At 41.0% G+C, this 6,000-nt stretch overlaps 1 protein-coding gene across 6 annotated transcripts in view; it reads left to right on the top strand.

The window, feature by feature from the left end:
* Positions 1 to 707: 707 nt before the first annotated feature.
* ptpn13 (protein tyrosine phosphatase non-receptor type 13) overlaps positions 708 to 6,000 on the top strand; it is a 55,249-nt gene continuing 49,956 nt past the window's right edge. For 4 of the 6 annotated variants that reach the window (XM_033646656.2, XM_033646655.2, XM_033646653.2 and 1 more), the window contains exon 1: positions 708 to 1,057. The gene's annotated coding sequence lies outside the window, so the exon portion shown is untranslated. The remainder of the gene's footprint in view (positions 1,058 to 6,000) is intronic. The other 2 variants (XM_033646658.2, XM_033646654.2) reach the window with 1 other exon arrangement.

Genomic DNA, 6,000 nt, shown 5'->3' with positions numbered 1-6,000 from the left:
CAACACAGCCACCATTTACAAGGCACCATGTAATGATGACTAACAGCCACTAGATGGCACAAGACAGTCCATAAACAAGGCTGCTTTGAAGTGCCCCATAGGAAGGAAGTACTCAGCAGTGAATTGCTTCCTGACTGTTGAGACAACTTTGATGTTGTGGGAAATAGGCCACTCAAATTTAGGATAAGCTTGATTTTTATTGAGTTTGTAAGATGCCAGCACCTTCACACAATCCCAGGGGTGAAGGAGACATCACGTACACAATACAAGTAATTAATGTTGAAAGCATCCCTGTTATGGATATAAGTGGTGATTTTCAGCTTTTGAATAACATTGAATTACATATGCAGTTCATATGTGCATAATTTCGGAGTTAAATAGCTTAAGGGTGACACATTTGGTCTGGTTTATAACCATATCTGCACCTTAGCTCTCTCTTTGACTCTTTCTACATTTGAGAAAATTAAATAAAACTGATTTTTATTGTTTAAGAGTGATCATTTTGGAGTCTCCTGTCTGTACAAACTATATAAAAAGCATTTTAAAAACCTGATTCTGCATCCAGGACCACTGTACATTTCAGTCTCAGTTGTGTGTGTTACTATAGAAACGGTTAAATGACAGTCCCCTAGCAGAGAGCCAATGGACAGCCATAGTAAGGTGTCTTGTTACTCCCAGTCAGCCCACGCTAGCTGGGCTAAAGGAGGAGTTATTCCGCTCCTCCACAGTAATGGTGACTTGGCTGCGCTGGAAGGGAGCTCAATGCTGTGTTGTGGCCATCCAACACGACTTCTGAGAGATTTTCGAAGAAGATATTTGTTAGTTTTTTTTAACTGCGGACGGCTCGGATAACAATACCTGCCAGTTTAGTGGATTTTTGTAGCTGAACGCGCCACGGAGACCTGTTGCTCGCCTGCCTCGCCGCATAGTCAACTACTATCCAAGATGTTGCTTTGTGGATGGGATGGCCGCTGGTCCCGTTTGTGTGCGCACTCATAGCCTCCGTTGGAGTACCGAACATTTCCCGTACAAGTGATTTTAAAGCTCTTCTCGACTGGTAAGTTGAAGCCTTTAAAACGTGATGTACGAAAAGTTAGCTAACTTTAGCGTAACGTTTGCCAGCGGGAAAAGCTGAGGGGCTGTGTCTGTTGTGGCGAGGCTCAAACGCCGATGCTCCTTTTATCTAAAAACCGCTGACAGTGCTGTTAGCTAGCTACTTTAATGCTAATAAACTGTTCATATGTACCATGTCTTTACTTTCAAGTATTGCTACGTATTGTGTTAACGTCCCAACAATATTGCTCCTGCTGCTGCCTGACATGGGGCATCTTTGACCACAGCAGTTCTGTATTTAAAAGTTTGGGAGGGAGCAGGCACCACCACAGAAATAACTGTCTGGCTAGCTTACTGCCACCAGTACTGTTTGTGTAAGATCGAGGAGCATTTTTGTCAACGTGTTTAAGCTTAACAAAGCATTTTAGAGGCATAATATGTCAGTGCAGGGCAGGCTGAAGGTTTTATGGGGGTTGTAGGAAGGCAGCTTATGCCCCCCTCCCCCTTCATTACCATGGAAAAGTAGTAAAGTTAGCTTAAAGTCAAAGGTCATGAGGGTTTTGAATATTCATTCAAGGCTTAAGAGAAAGGTGGGGAGTCTGTGTGATTGATCAAGATGAACATCTTAAGTGGTTATGATGGAGATGGTGTGAGCATCATCATAGGAAAAATGGGGAAAATAGTCAGTGGGTTGGGTTTGTGTGTGTGTTGGGAAGAGGGGGGTGTGGAGTGAGGTTTTGCAAAACCATGCTCTGCATGTCACGGTACTCATAGCAACCCTGTGATTAACAGAAATGGAGCGGATGAGGTCGAGACCAAAATGAGAAGTGAGGGCTGTTGGTCCAGAGCTGGGCTGATAATCATGGAATAGTCATGGCTCTCTTTCTGGCTGGTCCTGACCCTGGTTGAGCTGAAAAACACAACACCAACATCCAGGGTGGCTTATTGGTCAGGGAAACCAATCCATAACTGGAAGGTACCAGGCTCAGTACTGTAATGGCCAGTGTCCGTCAACAACTCCTGTGTTAAACTCATTGTAAGATAATCTGGGAAAGCATGTCGGCTAATTGACTGAATTGTAAGAGGGTTACGATTCATGAAAACCAACCATCGGGTTCTCCCTTTTATTTAGGTGAGTCACAGTTTCTGTGTAATTCCCGCTACTGTTTTCTTCACCAGTCATGGCTGTGAATGCAACCACAATCTCTCCACTCCTGTCACAGCGTCGCAATAAGGAAAAATACATAAAGGAGGAGTTTCTTCAGCTGTATATCTTCAGTTGATCTGTTTAATAGCATACAGTCTGATTTTGTTATGCTATACACATTTCAAAACATCAGTCCTTACATCATCAGTCATGTTGGTTCAAAAGATATTCTGATCCAGGCCCTCCTAGACACCGTGTGTGTTTTGAATTTGAATCGTGTGCTTGCAGGCTGCATAATACAGTATGATTCTGGGAACAGAGGTTCACTCAGAGTTTGTTGTTGAATTTTCCTGGCATGAATGACTTCAGGAAGATTTTCACCTCAATGCTGGCGAAGAGTACCTCTTCTCGTCGGCTTCTGTTCCAAATGTGTTTGCCAGCTGAGACCACAGTTCTGATGTTTGGAGGATATGAACAAATTCCTTCTCATATCTTATGTTACGAGTTATGCTTTTGGAAGTAGAAGTGGAATCTGGCGTTTTTATGGACCTCAAAAGTGAAGCTACTCCAGTTTTCAAAAGATTTAGGATCAAAGAAAAGCTTAAAAGAGCAAGACGTACATGCTTTTCTGATCATTTTGTTCCTGGCACATATGGAGGGATGAGCAGGAATAGAAAGCAGCAGAAAATGAAATTATTTGTACCTTCACTCAGCTGAAGTGCAATTTTTCAGGGGATTGTTTTCAAATCCATTTCATGGGTTGTAGCTGTGTCACAGACAGGAAGGTGGGAGGAAAGGAAAAGCTTCACCTAAGTGCAGAGTAAAGAGCACTATCACGTTTCCAGGATTATTTTCTTTAAAATCCTTGTGACTGTGGCTAAGACTTTCAAACACTTAGCAGCAGCAGACTAAACCTTGTTTAGGTATTTCTTTCTAGCTATAGTGTGGGAATACATGGGAATACCTGGAAACAAACATCCCCACTGTTTGAAAAAGAAAAAGAGAATGAGGCGCTGAAGTGGTGAAGGCTGTCTGCTCTTGCTGTTTTGGGCCGCTGCCTCCTAAGCCCCCTCAATAATGAGCAGGACCGTAGTCCAATGCGAGAGGAGCTGGCCTGCGTAGCAGCCTCAGTGTGGATAAAAAACATTCCACTGTAGGTCTCTGTTGAAATAACAAGGGCTGCAAAACAATCAGTCTTCACAGCACCCGCTCTCCCCATTCTCATGGGTAATGAGCAAGATGGGTAGTAACCCACTTTGCCTCAGACTTCACGCCTCCCATTGACTAGAATGGTTAACCTGCATTCCTGCATAAACATTTAGGCCTGTGACATGCTTACTCATTAACTCTCCTCTCCAAACTCTCAACTCCAAATTGTTTCATAGAAACAATGTTGTTTCACATACTGCTGTCAGAATTAAAGCCCAGCGCTAATGAGGCCGCTGACCTAGTTTATGTTAAAACTTTATGGAGAGGGAAAACTCAGATTTAGCTCATAATGCCAAAATGCAGCGAAACTGGTGCAATGCTTCTTTTTATAATGGTGAGTTAAATATGTTAAATATCTCGACATGCACTGGATGGATTATCACAACATTTAGCACAGACAGTAATGGTTGTAAGATGATATCTCTGAGTGTCTTTAGCGATCCACTGACCTATCAAGTTGTTATGTGATGATACAGTTGTCTGTTTCAGAAAGTTACAGAAATATTGAAGCACAGTTCTTATGTTGGGATGGTGTGGGGAAGGGAGTTTGAAACATTGTCAGACCATCCATCAAGCTGTTTGGGTACACTGGTTCCTTTAGTCTTGTTTGTTCCTGTGACTATGGCCGATATCAATTGTGAATTTTACACTTTTGTGAATAAATGTAAATGTAAACCACAATATATATATGAACATCACAGCCAAATGTCATCAGACATATTACATTTGGGCATCTTTGCTGTTAAGTCATTTTGTGACTCCTAGCCAAATTTGTACTCCTGCCAGTCTCTGTGGAACAGACATGATGTCTTTAGTTTTGTCACGCTTTGTGTTTTGGCTTTGCGTTAAAAAAGTTAGAAAACATGTGTCGTTGCTTGTTTTTAAGGATAGTGGTACTATAGAAAATAACCTTGATGAAATGTAGCCTCATGTACTTTGGTGCCCGTCCCAGGCACGAGTTATGTTTGGTTGATCGTGCATAGGAATTATGCCTCATTTCCTGTGTTTTCATCTGCTGTGATTTTCTGTTTTGATTTATAAATTCCGATGTAAAAGCTGTCATCTAGCAAGTCCAAAATACTTTGTGCTGTGTTTAATGTGGGTTTGCTCAAATTTCTGGGGAAAAGTTAAGAAAAAATAGGCTAGACTGCAAAATGTTCAAAACATCAGAAAATCTGTCAGAACTGAAAATATGGATTTGTTTTCATTCGAGGTATCATTGAGTTTCACAAGTGTTTGGCTAAAAACAGTTCCTTGTTGTATTGTACCATGACTGTCTGTCAGTGTCAAATTTTGTGGCGAAGTATTTGGAAATTTAGAAGCTACACACTAAATTTTGAGTCTTTGAGGTCTAGACCATTGGACAGGAGTAAAAGTGGAGGAAAAATAAAAAGGCTATTACTAACAGTAGGTTGTCAGCATTATGATATACAACAGTATTATCTTATATTATTCTAGAGGAAGAGGTAAAGATCATTTCAGAAGTTAATCGAGCAGTTTCAGATTAGGTTTTATGAACGTAACATTCGTCTGCAAACCAAGTCTGGTTGGGCAGTAAAACTACAACTAAAAGGTACATTTCAGTAACCTTTTTGGCTTTACGCCAACCTTAAATCTCTACATTACAAGCTCAAAGGACTTAAAATATTTAATACTGTGATAGATTACAGATTTATTTAACATGTAGTTTCTCCCACTCAGTGTCCCATGCAGCTGACTTTGATCTGATTTATGGCATTTTAAGACATGTCCCCATTAAAGTTGGATGACTGGTTTGACTTCTTTGTAGACAGTTATGGTTACAGCTGAAAAAAGACATCAAAACCTAAAATGGATGTCTTCCCTTTCTGCCTTCATATCATATTGAAATTTGAAAATCAATCATAGTCAAATCAAATCATGCAAGACAGCCAGCCCGGGGGTCACATGAGTTCCAAGTTTCGCTGCAGGCATAGTGTGTTGTGTCATGTGTGCAGTCTAAACCATGTGAAGTACTGTAGATATATTGTCATGAGATAATATGTTTACATATATCCTCCACCAAAAGCTGAATCACTGCTGTCCACAAGATAATGTAAACTACCTATCTTGAGCTTGACCCAGTTACAGTTTTATGACATGTAATCAGGAACCAGAAGTGTGAGTTAAAACTTATTTGTAGAGCAGCAAGCAGCTTTAAGACCACACAAAAAAAAGTGGTGTTTTGCTTTTCTAGATTAGTGTCCACTTCAGTTGGAAGCTGCTATCTTAACTCTCAGAAGTTGGTACAGACTCCAAGTAATAAACTGCTACTTTGTTGATTATAACTCAAGTAAAGCGGGGTGTGTGTCTGTGTGTGTATGCTCGCATCATGTGCTTGCACTGCGTCCTCCATTGCAGAGGACGATAAGACGGCTTACGTCTGGAAGATGTGGGAGTTCTCTCAAGGGCATGATAGAGGAAAAAATGTTGATGTTAAGTGCATCAATGCTAAGCATTATTGTGGTGATATGGCAGTGTGGGCTTATGTGCTTTTATGGTTAGACTGTCAGGCCAGTCAGGACAAGTAGGGTGTGGATTCTTACAGGATTAGACTTGTGTAAGGATTATAA

This window comes from Epinephelus lanceolatus, chromosome 19, assembly GCF_041903045.1.
Source record: "Epinephelus lanceolatus isolate andai-2023 chromosome 19, ASM4190304v1, whole genome shotgun sequence".
Classification (NCBI taxonomy): Eukaryota; Metazoa; Chordata; class Actinopteri; order Perciformes; family Serranidae; genus Epinephelus; species Epinephelus lanceolatus.
The sequence above is the reverse complement of the archived record's forward strand: the minus strand, read 5'-3'. Positions and strand labels throughout refer to the sequence as shown.